Source organism: Hesperophylax consimilis, chromosome 16, assembly GCF_061612785.1.
Source record: "Hesperophylax consimilis isolate HC1 chromosome 16, BYU_Hcon_1.0, whole genome shotgun sequence".
In the NCBI taxonomy this organism is placed as follows: domain Eukaryota; kingdom Metazoa; phylum Arthropoda; class Insecta; order Trichoptera; family Limnephilidae; genus Hesperophylax; species Hesperophylax consimilis.
The window spans coordinates 22,720,771-22,742,013 of record NC_142851.1 but is presented as its reverse complement, the minus strand read 5'-3'; the positions used below and the strand labels follow the sequence as shown (position 1 = coordinate 22,742,013).

The following is a 21,243-nucleotide window of genomic DNA, read 5'->3' as shown; positions in this document are numbered from 1 at the left end:
AAACATCGCACGACAAAGCTCGTACCATGAAGTTTACAAGTATCATCGAAGTACCTGCGTAGTAGGGTGTATCGATTTTTAACTTTTTTTTTGTTTTCAAATTCCAAGTTGAAAAAAAGTTGCTACTAGGTACCACAACTTACCACAAAAAATTTTGGATTTTTAAAAAAATGTTTAGGTCTCCCGCACAAGGCCCAAAGTTTTGATTTTTTTCAAAAATTTTCAAATTTTTTTAAAATTAAAAAAAATAAAATCGTAACTTTTGTGTTTATTCCAAGTTAAAAAAACAGGAATATTAGGGAATAAAAATAAATAGGTAGTTTAAACTTTAAAAAAACATGGTTTTTATATGTACACAAAATTACAAAATTTCATCAAAATTAACAAACTTTAGGGCTTGTGCGGGAGACCTAAAATCCATTTTTTTATAAAAAAAAATCGTTTCTTACTTATTTTTATGCCCTAATATTACTGTTTTTTAACTTGGAATAAACACAAAAGTTACGATTTTATTTTTTTTTAATTTAAAAAAAATTGATATATTTGAAAAAAAGTTAAAACTTTAGGCCTTGTGCGGGAGACCTAAACATTTTTTAAAAAATCCAAAACTTTTTGTGGTAAGTTGTGGTACCTAGTAACAACTTTTTTTCAACTTGGAATTTGAAAACAAAAAAAAAGTTAAAAATCGATACACCCTACTGCGTAGCTACGCCGCTGCGCCGCGGCAGTACAGCGGGTTCTCGCCAGCGGGATTATTGTCATTGATCTCATGTAAATTTGAAATGAGTTCCTACTTACTCATTTTTACAAAAACTTTAAATTGGCACTAATTGTTTTAGTTGCATTATGTTATGGAATAACTTCAATTTTACCGCTTTGGATTTAGCAAAACCTTCTCAAATGTCAGGAGATACTACGATAGAAGTTAAAACAATCCATAAAACTAAAAAGATAACCACAAATCATTTCAAAAAATCAGACCAACATACCCAACTACACAATATAAAATTGTAAAACGACCTATTGATATCAATTTACGCATGTAACAGAAAGAGATGTTTAATTATTACGCTGTACTAATTTAACTCGGAGTACATTTGGCATCAGATTTTGTTCGACCAATCATCGAACGTATACACAGTAAAGCTTTTAAATCAATTTTAAAGAACGATGAATCAATTCTGAGAATAAAAATAAAGAAATATATAAGTTTATTCAGAATCGGTGTTTTTTGATCTTCATAAATATATATTTTTCAATTTCTAAATATGTTTCACTCAAATTTCTTATTGCCTACTCCCGCCCAGCGTTTTCTTGAACGGTAACTGGAGTTGTTTTCCACAACGTTGTCAACTGATCGATTTCCCGAGGGAATTTGTGATGTTTTGAACATCCACATAAATAAACGATAAATAATAAACGAACGTGCTCAAAAAAATTTTTTTGTTTAGACAACGACGGAAGATTTATTGACAGACAGGCCTGGAGTAAACAGATTCACACGGGACAGGGCGCAGGTACAGGCAGTCGAGTCTTGAACTTAGATACGTTGACAGCTCCAAGAAATCAATACAAGTCAGAAGTGATATGTGAAATTACAGTTAATTATTGGATTCAAATGGTATTAGAGAATATTGTGGAATATTGAATTAAAGAGAAAGATTATTGATCCGGTGTTTGTCTGAAGTGAAAGTGTGTTAGATTAAACGTGATTTCGTAAATATGTAGTTCAAACTAAGTGACTTGTCTTAAAACCATGGAAATGATAAAAATAATGATTGCGTTTTTAAAACAGAGTGAACGTATAAAGGCAGGAAGTGTTTAATCGGGCTAAGTTATAGATTTGGCGAGATGGCATTCTATCCACGGAGACCGAAAACCAGAGAATCAAATAGATTATTAACTGTGGGTTCGAATCCTGACAGATTAGGGAGGTACAATTTTATTTACAGGAATATTTAATTACCCTTTTATAAGCGTAGGGAGGAGGTCGAAAATTAAAGTGATTTAGCTATATAGTGTAACCAGGTAAGCTTCACGCTGAGAATGAGAGGTGACTAACTGGGTGAGTTTTTTATATTATTTATTAAATTCCAGAGGACCCCTTTAAAAGACGGATACAACTAAGTTTACGACACCTGTCGTCCAAATAATGTTTCGAAAGGGAATGTGTCAATCAGACTATCTACCAGCTGGAAAAGGGAGACGGGCCGATGACCTTTTCATATATAGGACAAGACGCAGGTACAGTCAGTCAAAGGGGAAGTTTTGCTAGCGTATGACCGCCCAAATAGAAAGCGATCGGATGCAACCAGACAAAACAGAATGAATACTTTTCTTCTGTTATTTGACTTTCTAATTTAATACTTTTCATCTATTGTTTGACTTTCTAAGTTACGAATTGGGATGCACAAAAACAAATCTAAGGTCGAAAGAGGGAGATGGTAATCTCCGAGATAAAACTACCAACCGAACAACTTTTTTCAACAGGTCCCTTTCGAGAGGTAGGCAGCCTCTTTAAATTAAATGGAAAAATCAAACCAATTATCCGTTTATACCTACCTGAGAGGATAGGTATTCAGTAGGAGTTACCCATTCCTAATACACGAGGATGCTAGTAACCTCATAAAATAATTACTAGAACCGAATATTAAAATACAGACAGTCCTCATCCTAAATTTGGCATTTCGAGTAGACCTTACATATATCTCACATGATAATTGGCTGAATGGGTAGGCACACAACCTATCGTTAAAAAGCAGGCTAAATGTCGACAAGATCGTCGTGTGTTATCTATGTATTGACCTAGAAAGGGATGTAAATCCCCGACGGCGTGGGAGTTACAACGTTTTCTAGAGGTGGCACGTAACTTAGGACCTTGCGTGTCACATTTTCGCGACTAGATTCGTGACAAGGGATGTCATGGTTTTCCCCTTCTACACTCAGTAAAGTAGATTTTCCTGGAGGTGTATGAGATTGGGGCAATTCTGAAATTGGTGATGAGACCTGGTTTTCTTTATTCTGGCGTGACGGTTGCCGATTTGGAACAAGGGGAGACCCGGCCGGTTGTGATATCCAGACACGCAGATATCGATCGCCTTGCTCAAATTATCATCCATCAGTTTTTTTTGGTAAGAGGAGGAGTCAATCTTAGCTTGAAAAAAATTCATTTCCTTTCCTCTCCTTCCCCTCCTAAAATATATACATGGATGGCGCCGACAACTAACACCATAAATTTATCGTATGTATATCACATATATAAAATCTTATATTATTATAAAATCTAACACCTTATTATATTCACATTACCCTACGATAGGTAGAATCGAGTAGCTAGTGGGGGGGGGGAGCAGGCGACTTAGAAGATAAGGTTTATAAAATGGTTTTAAAACACAGCGGTAATGGATTCAACTCACTCTATCTCAAAAGAACCAAGGGATACCACACATACATAGATAACTAGGTTTCTAAACCGAGAAACAAAAAACCAACACAACGTTCGGTGAAGCCTTTTTATACTGAACCGTCACGTGAAATGAGTACGTTCAAGGTCGTACGTCACGTAGACAAACTAGGATGTACACACTTGAAGGGGTGTGTAATAAAGAAAAGACGGCAGGGAGGACCTTCCTACCCCGGATATATATATAACCAAAGCCTTATGGAAAAGTTACCTACGGGACTTAAGGAAAATTTATCGTAGAAAGAAGAGAAGGAAAAGTTTGAAGTAGAAAGGGCAGATCATTACAAATTACAGCCAGTATTTTGTGCATATCATCTGCGACTTGTCTATGAAGAGTTCAAAGTAATAAATTTGGTCGATTGTTATGATTTCGTAATTTGATAAGATATTTTTTTGGAAAATCTGGGTTACGCAGACAGGATACACAGCATCTGAATCACCTAAATGCAACACAACGTTTATCAACATCGTTTAAAACGGTATTAGCACTTTTTCGTGGTTTTTCAATATACTATCATTATGTTGTAGGATTAAATATAATTAGGCTTGACCCAACTTCTTCTGAAATTCGTGCAGTGCTAAATGTATACATACCAACTCAATTACAAAACGGGAATGATACAGCCGCCCATCTTGAAATGTAAGATGTAAACATACAAAAAAAACTTTTTTTAATGCAATGTGACTTAACTACGAACCATCTTTAAAACCCGCTATCGCAAACTCGTTCGTTAACTTCTAGGACTGGCTGGAGACTGACTAAATGTCATTTATTGTCTTACGGTCTTACTGAAAAATTCGGGAACATTTTATTCAATTCATAAACGTATATGTACGTGTAAACCTTACTAATTGAAACGTAAAATAGAAACTGACATGAAAAGATATATCAGATAAATTCTTGTACATTGCGTATCCAGTCAAAAAGGTTGTTTACCTGTTGTGTAAACTTGAAATAATATTAATTTCTTATGGGATTTCGGAAAATTCCAAGAAAATGTTATACGTCTCTTCATTTTAAAGAAAAAAAACTATTTCAGAAGTTAAAAATACCTCTTAGATTTTGTATTTGAAATTTTTTCATATTGCAATGTTTTAATTTCAAATATGAAGAAAGTTGAAAAAAAAACTTAGAGACCAACATTTTTAATCAAAACATCAAAAATTTCAGAAAATTAAAAATTCAAAGAAGGCAGTCCTTATATTTAAGGATTTTGCAAGAAAACCGTGACTTCGCATTTTATCTAGTTAATCCAATTAAAAATGAATAAAAATAATAATAATAATTCCCACTGAATAGAAAAAAAAAATTTGGATCCTTAACATCAATAGATTTTTGACTGTTTTATTTATCTACATATGCATAAAGTAATTAACAATCAAGTTTTATTAAATTCACGCGATAAAAGTCAGTTCAAAATAATAAGTCCAATTTAACATCGCTTTTTCCGACAAGATGAAACTATATTATTCAAAAAATGACATTGTTAATCGATTAAAACTGACGAAAAATGACAAAATTTTAGTTGATTTTTATTTTTTATTTATAAAATACGAGAAAATACATTAAATACATTGAATTATACAATACAATAGTGAATTGGTCATTAAAAGTAGCGCATGCATATAAGTCTGAAAAACGCATGTTGCGAGAATTTTTCTTTAGTAATAATTCTACATAAAAGTATATAGTCTTTGTACAAAGGGTTGTGAAGTGATTTGTTATTCGAAAGACCGATTGTGTATAGTGCGTAAAAGTGATTTTTTAAAAATAATAAAATTTAAAATAAAATTTTAAGTTCTGCAGTATTTTAGTTTGTACTTTTGTAATAGCTGTTTCGGCGTCAAGGCCATTCTCAAACTGTGACATTTACAAAAACTAACTTTCTGTACATAGTATATATACAAGTTATTTATACGTAACTGTAGCTATGCAGGGGTGGGCAGATGAGATTTAATTATCCAGATCGTTGATACGCGAGGGTGGGGCGATTTTACTACTAATTTTTAATCGAAGGACTTTTGAACTTCTCTACTTATTTTTCAATAGGCCCTCCTCACAAAGTTCCCAAGAGTGTGAGTTAATACAATATTGATATTACAAAAAAGCAAGTCTGAAGTCCCATTCTCAATCATATTGTAACGTTCACCAACCTCGCAATTTTTGTTAATTTTCTTTTTCCTAAAATGCGAATAGTAGCGTTCAAAGATTTTCATGTTCTGTTTGATTTGGTACCTTTATTATGAAATCGCTCTTGATCCAGTAAATAAATTCAAAAAATTTATGTTTTTAACTGGAATAATTTTTGGCAAATTATGGCAAGTTTACAAAACGTGTTGAGCGATCGTTTGCCATAATGTGCCAAATTTATCTATCTTTCATTAAATTTCAGTACATTTTTTTTAAACCTTTGCTCGGTCTTCACTTTGCGTTAGTAGAAAACTAAGATAATACTTCCCCATTTTATGTTTTTTGTGGTGAATGTATTAAATATCATAATTTAGTGCAATCAATTTTGATAGTCCATGAACTCAAATGCTATAAAATATTTTTCATACGAAACATTCGAATAGCTGTAAATGCTGTTTTTCAATTAAAAAATTGAGTATAATATGAATTTGTACTAAGTATCAAGTAGGCCATAGACAACATACAAAATATAAAATATTCAATGTTGACCCGAATAGATACCACATACGTCAAATTCAAAGGAACTAATAATATCCAGAGTTTTTTTATGAATCCTGAAAATTAACAAAAACAGTAAAATATAGGTAAATTTATTGAATATATAGCACAGTAGTAAGTTAATATGTTCTTATTTTAAAATTCTGAGTTATGATTTTTTTTTTTAAATGAAACTTTTTTTTCTGATTTTTCTGTTTTCGATTTTCGTTAAGGAATTGCTAGTATTGTCTTCAATAATAAAATATTTCAATTTGAGGTTTTACTTACTAAGTTATTCCAAAAAATCAAAATTAATACTTCAATTATTAATGCGTTGGTTCGCTATATTAAATGTTTATTGATTCTGAATAACTCTTCAGTTCTTCCACAATAAATATAAGGTAGTTATCAATATTGACCCACATAAAACACAGTGATATATGCATTTCTACTGGATTCGGTCTAATTCTACCATTTTTGTTTGACTGTTACAGATCAAGGCTGGCATCCGAAATCAATTAAGGATTAAACTATTGGTAACGATCGTATTCAGTCACAAAGAAAAATTCCTCTACGTAGGTATTATTAGTGAATCGCAAATTTTACAATACTTGTATGAGTGTCAGTTTACGCATGCATCTAAAACCTTGATATTATTTCAGTACATAAATCTCATTAATTCATCAAACTGGATTTTAATAATAAATCACATTTCATTATTGCACCGTTCAAATAAAAATTAATAATTTTGTTTATCGAAATTATGCTCTTCACATAATATTTAAAATTATAACAGTTACAATAACGTAAATGCATAATCGTGGTGAGCTTAAAATAATACATTATTGCTATAAGTACAAACCAAGTGAATGCCTAATTTTTTGTTAGCAGAATTAATGAATATATTAATTAAATTCACCAGATTTGAAAAAGCTTTTTAGTACCAAAATATTGATATGAAAAAAATGTGTATCTCCACTGTTAAGTTTAATTATTTAAAATGTTCAGTTTAGTAGGTTTTATCAAAACAATATAATTGTTTTTAATTTTTTTACTGTAAAAAACGTGTTTGTCAACTATTCTTTTATTATAAATCGCAGCCGATTTCGACGTCTTTTAATTTAATTAATAAATTATTTATTTATTTTTTACAATATTTTACCTATGTAGTTTTGAATTAATGCGTTTTTATGAAGAGATTAATATCTTTATTCAAAACTAGAACTATTCATAGTGCTTTTATTTTTAACCCCTTACTATTTATTGGATGTGTTTTATATTTTGTGTAGCTGAGAAAAAACCATTACTCTACGTTAAGGGCTGATTATCGGTTGTGTAGGGTTTGAAACAAGTTTATTTGTAAGACCCAATATCTTTCATTTTATTGTTTACACTTTACATAAAATAACTATAATGTATTGGTCAACATGAAACAGGCAGCTGCCTAGTATGGTGATTCAATGGATTAATGCCTTGAAAATGTCAAATAAATACTATTTATTTTTATTAACGAATAAATAATTATTAAAATAAACATATCAAACGTATCTATCTATATAAAGAAAAGTATCCTGGTGTGGCTGTACTGTGTTTTTTTCCTTTTTTAACAAATCTTTTTAATCTCGAAAATGGCCAATAATGACAAATATGGTTTTTATAGTTAAGTTAGTGAAACTATTTCTAACCTGATTTTCGTATTTTGAGACTGAATGCTTTAGAAATGAGATCCTTAAGGTGTGTGTATGTTAAAACCATGTATAATTGAGCGATAAATGTGAATATTCGCAAAGAAAGCAAGGCTGATGTAAGCGTAATGACTAATATTAAGAAAATAATACTTGTAAGGATAATGTACGATGCAAATGAGAATGGTAGAATAAGTCAAGGATACCTGAAGAAGATACTGCACGCCACTGGTAGTGAGCTCATAATTTATTTAAGTTTTAACGCTCTGGAGGTAAAGCCTTCGTTTTACGACCGTGAGTTCACAGGTTCTGTCATAATATTGAGCTCATAAGATTGATGTTATGTTTATTGACAGCAACGTAATTAAGTTATTATTAATAAGTTCCCAAATATTCAGTGCAAAGTTGATTCCAAACAAGATAATCGTTATTGATGATGCTTACCTCAACGAAGCTTTTTAAATATCGGCACATTGAACGGGATACAAATTACATTCACCGTTAAAAAATACATTATTTACATTTTTACAAATATAATGGAAATGAGGTGATAGTAATAAGTGAGATCCGTAAGGCGCTTGCATCGTAAAACCGTATAGGTTATATGACCAAGTGTTTATCTGGATTTACGGCATGTTGCAGAGTTGATTATCGCCCTAGTGGAAGACTATCACTCAAAATCAAAACTTGCTTGAAATGATTTGAGCCTTGTTTGGCTAGCAAATTTCAACAGCAAGGGACTTTCTTACCTTCCTTTTCTCATCTCCTTCCCATCTCCACTTATTCAGCTTCACAAGATCTGCTAAACTAATATGATATTTTATAAATAAGTAATTGGTGTCCGGAAAGTTATAATACAAACCGGAATCAGTTAAATCTGTATCAAAATTCAATCAAAGAGTCAATTTTGAAATGTTACTTTTTTGATTTAAGCTTTCGTTTGCAAGTCCAATGGCACCAAAATTAGTGCTAAATTCAAATGACAGGTGTATTCTACGCGTATGCCTACAAACACCTATTACATTACATACCACTACAAGCACCAAGCAGGAAGCATCTAATCGCGAATAGTATCCATTCTCAAGCGCCAAGATTTTCGCTGTTAAATCATACTTGGAGATTTCAAGAGAAACGGAAGGTTCTGAAATTCCAAGTGGAATACGCGTCCATCGCGCACACACTACGGCGTTTATGTCGGCGCGGTACTAAAGGCACTAAAGCCAGTCTGCGCCTTAACGCGGTCCGCAACGGTCGTGTATGCACCATGTTGCTATAGCATCTCGCTAACAACTCGTAACAGCGCGAACTCCAAATATCGAGGAAAAACTGTGATTAACAACCATTAAAAAGAGCGACTTTTTTTAAATAATAAAGCTCTGAGCAGTATTAAAGACAAAACAATTATATATAAAAAATTATGTGTGATTTAAAAAAGAATATATATATATTAATGATGCCTACGGTGTGAGAAAAACGTGTGTTGATGATTGAGACAAAATCTTAGTGTTTATCTGCCGTTCCCTGATTTATATTACGTAGTATTATAGTGTTTACCGGATTTTAATTATTCACAAACATCGTTAAAAAATACTGCCACAAACCTGAATTTTACAGTAAACTTATATATTTAAAAAAAATCACAGATTGAAAGATGTGTCAATGCCAAATGGTGAAATAATAATAAATCCGACGAATGGACTGTGACAGATTGTGTTTTTAACGAGTGACGAACAGCGGAAGTGTAAAAAACGGTGTAGTAATAATTTTAATTTTGTCCTACAAAAACATAAAACAATAATAATTATCATTGTTCTTCGTTTGTTGGTATCTTTTTGTGCTCGTGATAAGCTAGATTGCTCTTAAGAATCGAGTTTTACAAGCAAGGTGTTTAGTTTCAACGTCTCACTAATTGAAGACAGGTAGCCTTTTTAAGGCTTTGATTTGTCCGTCAAAACAATCACACCGCGTACGTGTTTGGAATATCTTTTGATATAAATCTTCTCACCTATTATAATCTGACATAATGGACGCACAAACTGTCCGAGAGATCTGTGTCCATCTCGGAACATTTGAGGTGGCAATTTGAAACCGAATATTAACATATTCATGAGAACTATCGGGTTAATTGTGTTCGAAGTGATATACATTGATTGATCACTGGAAATTGCCACTAAACAGAGTAGAAAATATAAATCTCAGATTACATTCTATCTGATAGTTTTCTATTAATTTTCGTGTGATAAAAGTGACAGTGATTTTTTGAAACTGAATTAACTGGAACCAGCATTTTATCGTAAGATAAAAACCTACTGTGATTTAAAAAGGTAATATTTAAAACTATAGTATGACTATGAATTTTGGTTTATTAATGTTGAAAATTACGATTATTTAGGATTTTAATTTGCGTAGATTTATTTAATGAAAAACTTTCTTTCGTTTTTGAAACATTTTTTTAGTTTTCCTGATAATGAACATACAAATTTAACTTCGTAATTAATTTTAATATGTACATAAACACGGAAGAACTATGGTATTGATTATATGCTTGTAGACCACAGACATAGGAATTAATAGACGAGAAGATAATGGCGACGGGTAAAATCAACTGTTGAAGAACGAAGGGGGTGAAGCTGACTGTGATTCGTCAATAAATCAATCTGACAGTAAATAGGCATCTCGCATTATAATATCACCATTTACTTCTTAAAAGTAAAATCTGCTTTTGAATGAATAGACATTTTTACATGGGAGCGCAAATTACTCGCCACGTTATGAACAAATTTGCGAAGTCCAAATTCGGCAAAAAAATTCGGTTCTATTTTCAGAGTCGAATATTTCGTTTAAGTATTTAGTTAAGACACTTTTATAAATGTTCATAATTTACTTCCCAGCAACCAACCAGCTTTGTGTTTCGCGTCCAGACGTTTCTCGATGTGATAGTATATTATGTTTCTACAACTGATCCATATTATACGATGTGAATATGCTTAAAATAAAGTAAAATAATGCTTAGGTATATATGGAATGTAATACGACAATTGGGCTTATTCTCTTTTTCACATCTATTTTTACAAGTTTTCATAGCACAAGTCAACATTTTTCCGTGTTATTTTGTAAAATGAACCGATGATGCCTCGACCATAGTTCGCACAAGAATGATGACATCACGTTTTCAAATTTCACTTGAGGCCATACGCGAGCACAGCCGGCTCCAATAGAACCGGTATGGGGAGTGGGGATAATACGCTTTTAATCACTTAGGGCAGGTCTACTAATATTCATATGTCTATGTTGTAGACTAATTTCTCACAATTTTATCATCAAACAAAACATGCCTATTCATTTTTCTTTTTTATATCATGCGTACATATTTCTACCAGCGATCGATGTACTACCAGAGATCTATTATAGGTGGCTATTGAAACAATAAACATCGTTTTCTAAAAACACCGGTTAAAATGTCCCCTGAGATCCTATAGATCAGCGATGCCATATCCCAAAATATTTAAAACTATCTTACGGGAGTAAAAAACGTTTAAAAAAATCAAGCCTTTATGTTAACAAGCGTTTAATAAATATATTCTTCGTAAACTTTTATATGGAATTTAAATAAAAAATATGGTATTTTATTAAAGGTGCCAAATATTATTTCTTTGAATAATTGAAAATAAATATTTTTTTTAACCCTTCATATAAATAAAAAAAACTTACAATATTTTTTTATTATTATAAATTTGTTTTAAATGGTAGAACTAAAATTTTTAAATAATAAATAATGCCACAAAATACATAAAAAAATATTCAAATCCATCAGACGAGGGAGAAAAATTATCCCATAGCTCCTTTAATTTTTTTTTTACATTTCGGAGTAGTACCCAATTAAAGTTACATGATATTGTATTCAATAATTTAATACGTGTTACGAGTAAAGTTCACAAGAGTAATCATTACTACATAGATTGGATATATTGTGAATCCGTACTGAAATTCAAGAAGTTCGTTCCTGAATTCATTATTTGTCCCAAGCGACCCATGATAAAAAATCGTATTTCACTCAAAAGTAAATATTTTTGTGACTGGTAAAAAATCGCGTGAGACTCAAAAAATCATGCAAATGTGGTAAAAACCATGCATCTGGCAGCACTGCTTGAGAAATACTTAAATTGTTCCCTTGGATCAACATGATTCCATCTGACATTTTGGCCAAATTGACGTTTTTGCATCAAACTTGTCACGTTTTTATCTCTTCAAAACCTTATCTTAAATATATTATAATAAAACAAATAAAAAAACTTTATTCCACTTAATTTTATTTTGACCGTAACCGGTTTCAGCTCGTCAAAGCCATCTTCAGACTGGTACACAAAATTCTTAGTCTACGTTTATATACACAACATATGGGGGAGGGGGGAGAGGGGTAGTTTATAGGGGCTTATCTTAAATATTTCCAAGTTTAATAAGTTCGCCGATAATTGTGCAACAAAGTTATATTTAAAGCAATTTATATTTATTTCTTAAAACCACAAGGTTTCTTTTACAATTTACGAAAATTTTATTTCTATCTCCCATATATATAATATTACGTTTGTAACAGCATGATTTCATTTGCTTAGATTAGTCCTTGGGACAACAAGGATCCATATCTGCCAACTGCGTAAAACTGAGTAAATAAATAAATAAAAAATGAATATGCAGAATGTATTGAAATTAAATTATCTTTATGTTTAAGATTTATTGTATGCGTGAAATCCTGTTGCTCTGAGCTTAACTGATTTTCAATGCAGCAAGGTCCTTTTTTTGGTTAAATGTCACGTTTTTACGCAGAAAATGTTTGTGACACAGAGATATTTCAATTAAAATACTTTCTTTTTATAATTTTTTTATAACAACAATTTTTATTATGTATTCGTGGTTCGCACTTTTAACCTCAATATCTCAGTTTCATGCAAATGACAGATAGAACCTTGTTGTCTCAAATGAACGAAATATCCAGAAAATTTGTATCGCATTCTTCCAGCAGGTTGACACTGATCACAAAATAAAGATTCCTATATTTGAAATGTTTTTTTTAAATGCCTGAAATATTAATGCCCAAGGGATATTTTCACATCTTTGCATGCCGTTAAAAATGTTTTGAAGATTTAAAGTTGTTTTTCTTCTCTAGGCATCGCACTAAAATTGTGTAATTTTAACATTAACGTTCATATTTTTTTATTATTTAAGCATTCTGGAATGGTACGAACTGGCCAAAATGTCATTATGACATAGATAGCGATTCTACCAGGTAAAATGGCTGTCATCGACTTGGCCGTCGTGAGGTCGTTTAGCCATTTCACGAACAAAAACTTAACATAATATCGATGGCCTTGCGCACAGATGTGTTGAGTGATGTTTTAAGTAAAAAAATTACGTGTTTTCTAAAGCATTTATCAAAATTACTTACATTGCAAATATAGGTTTCGTGGGAAGCATAACTAATTTGCTATTACTCCTAATTAATTACTTATTACTCTAGAATGGATGAAAAGCGGATATTCACATTAACTTTGTTGCTTTACATCTTATAATTAACCTAGACTATTCTTAAACATTGCATTTTAAAACTGCACTTGTTCACATGTTTGCGCTACGCCATATGTCGTTTTGGCGCAAATCAAAAACATTTTAAACTAATTCGTCAGTTACAAATAAAATAAAAATGGCTCTATCAGCATTATCGGCATATTTTCTAAAATGAAAAATCGGGGGAAATACACTATTTTTTAAAAGGTACATCAAATATAGTAATTGACAGTAATTGCAACTTTCAAATCGGATAAGAAAGCAGGTTTGATTTTGGTACCTTACCCGTCTGAAATAATTAAATATGTATATTACTTAAAATTCATTTGTGGGTGTGTGACATGAAATATAAACTTCTGTCAAAACATAAAGTACACCATTTATAAAAGAGAGAACGTTAAAAATAAAATTAATTTCTACGTTGAAAAATATTCAATAATTTATTGTAAAATATTAAATGGAACGTCAGCAATTTATTTTAGAAATAATAAGATTAATAGAGTGAAATAAAGTTTTTTAAGGATATATATAGGTATGGTAAATATTTCAAATAATATAAATCAAAAAAATACTTTGTTTATTTTAAAAGCATTGTAAGTATTGAAAGCATTTTCCTTTTGTCACCCTGAATAAATTAGTCCCTCCGTTGCAAAAGTAATCTCGAAAGCACAGACGAGGGCATGTTTATAAAACATTTCAGCTCGTCCTCGCTAAAGTTAACATATTTTTTGGATAATCGCACAGATAATCGGCGATTACGAGAACCATTTAAAATTATTTTTACATATCATTACGGAAGGTTAAAGGAACCAAAACGATACTACATAGGTTAAAACTGAGTCGCTGGCTCTTTATTTTTTTGCTGGTTCTGATACATTCACATAAAGTGCTTGAAGTAAATTGGGAATAAATAATCCATTAATCTTTTTTGAAAAATATTAGAAGAATTGTGTATAGTTATGTTGATATTGAGCATAAAAAAATCCCAAACAGTTTTTCGTGACATTTCCGAAATTCCGTAGCGGGTTTTGCAAGTCGACGACCCACTATAACGTTTCAAGCGATCACGATTTACAAATAGGTATCAATCAGGCCCTAAAGTTTGGAAGAGACTACTAGATGAATAAATTACGATTGAGAAACGAATCATCCGAATTCAGAGACAAACTCATAACTGATCTCTTCAGATTCAGAGAGTCATTTCATTAAATAGATAACATAGTTGAAAACCTTATTTCAGAGCTAGCTCGTCGTATTAACGTATTGATCTATAATATCATCTTCTCTTTTTACACCATTCTGCAAAGTTGGATTTTCTTTGCCTTTTATACTTATTCATTTTTGACAGCCCCGCAAGTCTGAACCTTCTACAACACGTAACTTCTATAAATATTTGACAAAAATATTTAATGTATATTTAGTAGATCAAAAGTAGAATAGTAAACTAAAATTTAATTTCTACTTAGGGTGAGAAAAATCTCAATGTAAATCATCAGTTTCAAGATAAGTACATAATATTAAAGAGATAGAACGTATGTATATATTTTTAAACATTTTACATGATTTTTTTAATTGTTACATTCTTTGCCAATGTAAACTGCTGCTTGTGTTTTAGGAAAGAAGTAATGAAAAAAAACTTTACCTTCAGTGATATCACAACACGAAAAGATTTTTTTTCAATATATAATGTTTAATCCATACACAGAGACATGAATAACATTTTTATAAATTACAAACCTACGTAAATAATAAAATAAGTTTGTTATTTACATGAATGATATAAAATATCTACAAATTAACCTTACGAACATATAATGTAATATTATATATGTGTGTAATATTCAAATATAATATGCATGTATTATATGTCTAAACTTTCCGGAAGAAATTCTCCAAATGTTATTAAAAATCCTATCAAAATGCGTTGCGTAGCTTAGAAGAACTAAGCCCACAAACAGATAGACACGAATAGCAACTTCATTTAATAATATTTTGAGAATATAAGAGATATAACATTCAAATATAATGTCTTTTTTTATTACCATGAGATTTCAACTAAATTAGCATTGGTAGGTACTTTTAAAATGTATATATATATATATATATATATATATATATATATATATATATATATATATATATTTATCCCCTCTCGTACTATGTTGATCTCGCGCGACGGTACGCCAGGTATATGTTGATCCGTTTGCATTTGTTGATCCACCCCGGATATGTTGATCCACTACCCAAGCTGGCATACATATGTAAATCCCTACAGATCAACTTGTGTCATCGAGATTTTGCTGTAAGCCACGCCCATTTTTCGGTCGCATATACATTTTACACGATTTATTTTGTTGATCTATATATTTCTGACAAACTTGACCGCTTGCATGTGTTGTAACTTGTAACCGCCAATTTCGCGCGCGTTGTGGTACTTTTTAGATTCCGTTAGAACATCCATATTCTATGAAAATGACTCTGTACTTAAAGAGGATAGACTGCCTCACGCGTATTTATATTGAAATGGAACTTTCAAAAACGTCAAATCCATGCTTAAAAAATCTTTTGAACTTGATTAAACAAAAATGTAATTTTAATGCATCATTTACTACGTTTCGTGACTTAGCAGGGGTGCCCGGGTTCATGGGGTGAGATTTGTCCAAGTCATTTTATAAGAGAAATTTTGAACATTGATTGAATAAAATTTTATTTTAATGTATCTTTTACCATCTCTCCCGACGTAAGTTTCTTGTAATGATTAAGTTGAAACAAAGCGTAATATCCATAATATGTGCCTATTAAAATTGCGGTGATTAGATTGGTGAGAATTTAATTTTTCAAATTTTAAATTGAAATTGCTGAAAAATTTATTCCAATTTGTTTTTTACTAAACATGGCTAAAGTCATTTCAAGCACCGATTCCAACCAACGATGTTTTAGTATATGTTCGTCAATCAACAGGAGCCATAATGTCTGTACATCAGAGCCCTCGAGAATTATTACAATTATGTGTACCGCCGCCCCGGGAGCCAATATATTAGATAACCAATACACCTACCATTAGTCACCGCCAACGTTTTAGCGAGATAGTTGTTTATTTTTTGTATTTTTTTACATCGTCTCCACACAGGAGGCCCTAAGGAAAATCGTAACCCTCAAGGCCTATGTCATCTTTGTGAATGCTGTGTTGGGGGTATTTTGAAAGAAAGGAAGGTCAGTGAGTTCTGGGAAGGAAATAGGTATGGATGGGTGGGTAGTATTCTGGGGGTCAGTGTGTTCGAGTGATAAACATAAGATTCCAACTCTCCTACTGCGTTGCAAGGCGATGCGTTGAAAGAGGATTAATCGATCCGGCCCACCACGCATTTGGTAGGCAAGCGCATCCGCCGCCAAGAACCGAACAAACCTCACCCCATAAACCCGGGCACTCCTGCTAAGTCACCAAACATATCAAACTACTTGAGGTGGCTCTCGACTAGCAATCCGTAGGTCGCGGGTCCAAATAAATTTTATTAAAATTAATTTGCACTATTTTACAATTAGTGTTTGGTTATATCTGAATAGCCAGGTACTCTCCCACCTTCCTCCTCGTCATCTCCTTTGAGGTCTCCTTTGAGGATGCCATAGTCTCACTGGCTCCAGACGGAAGTTTTTGTAAGTCTCCATATTCAAATTCGGCGGTATGATTTTTTTATGTGACACCTCTCACTAGAGCGCCCCTGTCTTTACACGTTAAATACATAGAAACTATGTCGCCAACCGGTTGGGCAGCGTTATGAGGCGGGTTAAGGTAAGGGCTGTAGGAATGAATTTATTAATGCGGGTCTTAAAAGGCCCGGATTATATTGATAACTCGTTCCACATGCGAGCCGACTTACGATAAAACGAGTCGGAGAAACGACCCGTTCATATATGTATAGATAACATCAACTTAACTGTGAACGTGTATTCCGCTCGGTCCGTCGAGTATCAAGCACGTGCACGGTGCACCGGGGATCAATGCTGCTAGCTCCTTTTAACAGGCTCTAATAAAATATCTGTAGAATAGACACAGCATACGCACATTTTGTCATACATGATTTTACCGTACATATGCCTCAGGGATCTCATTTCTACAGTATTCAGTCTACTTTCAGCCTTCTTCTGCCAGTTCCATGCCTCACTTCCGTATATTAGGGTAGGTACCAGCACTCCATTGTGGACTGCTAGCTTCGCTTCTTTGGACAGTTTTTAGTTAGCTCCAACCGCGTCCAATCATCCATTAATTACCCATTATAACCAAGAACCCGGCCTCCCCTACTAAGTCACGAAGCGTAATCAGGAGAGATGGTAATAGATGCAAGTTCAAAATTTCCCATATAACATTATGCCTTTTGCTGCCATTTTGGATTTTGATGATCAAAAGGTATCCCTCAACCAGTCTCTTTCGATCCGGCCCGCCACGCAGTAGGTATTTTTTATGGATTTGATTTTTGCGAAAGTTTCGTTTCAATCTAAATACGCATACATTTCTTATAAACAATTCAAGCAACATATATTAGGGTAGGTACCAGCACTCCATTGTGGACTGCTAGCTTCGCTTCCTTGGACAGTTTTTAGTTAGCTCCAACCGCGTCCAATCATCCATTAATTACCCATTATAACCAAGAACCCGGCCTCCCCTACTAAGTCACGAAGCGTAATCAGGAGAGATGGTAAAAGATACAGGTTCAAAATTTCCTACATAACATTATTCCTTTTGCCGCCATTTTGGATTTTTATGGTCGAAAGGTATCCCTCAACCAGTTTATTTCGATCCGGCCCGCCACGCAGTAGATGGGAAAACGCATCCGCCGCCAGGACCTAGACAAACCTCACCCTATGAACCCGTGTACCCCTGCTAAGTTATGATTTTTTTATGGATTTGTTTTTGCGAAATTTTCGTTTCGATCTAAATACGCATACATTTTTTATAAACAATTCAAGCAACACACGTCATTTTGATTTGAAACGGTACCATTTCACAGTCATTTCATGCGATATTCGACTCTAGAGACTAATACTTTGAGTTCAATATCACAAAAGATTACGGAATCACATAAAACCTTGTGATGAAGAGTCCACCGATTGCCCCTTGATTGGTTCATTTAGTAAAACCATATATAGGGACACAGATCAACTTTGTCTAATAACTTCTTACCTGGATCAACATACTACGGGAATAGATCAATATATATGAGATCAACATACATAAGTATGCCAATTTGGGTAGATCAACATACTACGGGAATAGATCAATATATATGAGATCAACATAAGTATGCCAATTTGGGTAGATCAACATAAATCATGCATCCGATTTCCATACAAATTTTGAAAATTTTACTAACAGTATATCAAATGGTTTTTCTGGCAAACTGGCAACATTGATAAGTATTGTACCACTGTTGTCAATTCATTCAGATGTATTCCATAATAGCCAAGTTATATGGTGTTTAAGGTGGATCAACTTAGTCTAACAACTTCTTACTGGATCAACATAATACGGGAAGAGGACAATATATATATATATATATATATTTTAAATATGAGAATAAGAAAATATAACTTTTTACTACTCATGAATTCGGCTGGGTGTATTTTAAGGTTTTCTTAGATTACCAATACAAAAGAAATAATAATAAAATTGTTTAAGGGTTTATTTTCAAAAAAATATGCTTCTTTAATGTTTATTTTTAATAACAACGCATCAGAATCGTAATCGTTGCATCATTGTTAAGAGAATATGATGTAGATCCATAGAAATCTTAACAATAAAACTGAGACCGATTATGTTTATTCAACTGATTTATAAACGCGATCGACCGAAATATTATCGGTCACGAAAACCTAACGCACTATTTGATGTTCATCTCCGTAAACCACGACCATTTCGAAATGTTCCATAATTACCGAGCTGCTTGAAAACCAACGAAAAATGATTACCTGGAGGTATTTGGAGTACATAATTTATCAATACAAAGTACCTTCCGAGAAGATTCTGATCTATTGAAATTCTACTTCTATTAAAAACGCCAAAGCCGAAATCAAATTAATTTCTGAGAGTAAAATTGTAGAGAAAAGACAAGTCGTGGTACGATTTACTTTTCATAATAGATATTATAGAGATCAGAGTAATTTATCACTCTTCGTTTATGAGACTGACATGGGAGGGTGAACGATTTAAAATCTTAAATAAAGCTTAATGAGAACCGCATTGTACATTGTACATCTAAATTCAGATATCAGTCACGTTGAAATAATTACCGACCTAAATCTTTGGTTCCTACACACTACCAGATGATGTTAAATATTTTGGTGTTGATGAAAATTACATAGGAGTAAATAATAGTTACTAAACCCCTGATAACATGCCAACTTTATGGATTAAATCACTTTTACGACTCTTTCACTTCTTGTTATAAAATGTGAAAGAAATGAAATGAATTATCAATGAATGGTTGCCGGTGAAATTTCAGTTTTTTTTATTATTATATATTACACACTTCACAAATATAAGGCAAACAAGTCCCGATAAACTGCTTTTTAGCAGTTTGTCTAACGTGTTCTTTACATTATAAATCTTATTATATTGAATTTACAGTTAAATTTGTACAATTATATGTATAAAAAAAATTTTACAGAAATAATGCGAAAGAAAATGATGAAAAACATAAATAACAATTTTAAAAGTCTTTGGAACAATATATCATTGTAAGCTAAAACAAATTAATTCTTTCAGTAAGCCTAGTCTTGCTTCAGTAAGTTCACCATTTTTTTTGTTTTGGGCATAGTTTTTAATTTCCAATTAATTTAAATTAATGAAATAATATATTAAAACAACTTTTAACGTTCTTTGTCCATACTTATTTGTATGCTTAGGTACAATAAGTCCTTCTATGATTGTGTTATAGCCTGTTTATATATGTATAAGGGGTTATTTATGTATGTGCTGAAATATAATTTTGTACCACAGAATTGCTCTCACTGAAAGAATTTTGAGAATTGTGGAATGCCTTTCTTTGTATAAATTTTTTTCACCTGATAATTTAACCAATGAATTTTGCACGGATTGAACATGGTCGATATTAGTTTTACAGTAAAATCCCAAAGCTGTTTTCTATACCTTATAACAGATTCAGCTAGAGATAAATAAATTATTCGAAGGGTGCTAATAATAATTATTATGAATTGACCAATGTTAATGAAGTCATTGCAAGTATTTTGATGAAGAGGTTCGTAAATTCAATAGTGTATTGAAATGAGAATCAAACATAAATAAAGATTTTCTCTATTCTTCAAATAAATTTTGAATAAGTTGATTTTACGTTTGGAGAATTGTCTTTATTTTCAACGTATATTGTTCATATGAAAAATTTATAAAAATAATGTTATATTTTATTAAATGTTATCATAATTTTAATAATTATTATAGTGAATACAGAGTTCCAACTGTTCTCAACCGCCTGGAACCAGTGAGATTATGGCATGCCCAATTGGGGTATGCTGTGAGGTTGACGGTAGTGGGGGAGTGCCTGGCTATTCAGAGCTGGTGACCAAATAAGGTTAAAGCCATTTCAATTCTGAATGGTGATCTTATTATACTATGTATTATTTTACATGAATAAATTGTAAGAAAACATTAATAAATTAATTACATGAAATTTACTTGCGGGCGCTGGGTCTTGAACCCGCGACATTCGGCTTGCTAGACGAGAGCCTTACCCCTCGACTACAAAGGCCTTCAAAATGCTGAGTTGCCGAAGTTAATCAACCAGTCGACGTCATCGGGAGTCACTTGGTTCAGCGTAGATGTACTACATGGAAACAGATGAAGGGCGCATTCT

The 21,243-nt window shown here is 32.3% G+C and overlaps 1 protein-coding gene across 1 annotated transcript in view; it reads left to right on the top strand.

The window, feature by feature from the left end:
- Nucleotides 1-9,769: 9,769 nt before the first annotated feature.
- Nucleotides 9,770-21,243, top strand: part of side-IV (sidestep IV transmembrane protein) — a 919,468-nt gene continuing 907,994 nt past the window's right edge. Inside the window, exon 1 of the mRNA XM_089641040.1 lies at nucleotides 9,770-10,140. The gene's annotated coding sequence lies outside the window, so the exon portion shown is untranslated. The remainder of the gene's footprint in view (nucleotides 10,141-21,243) is intronic.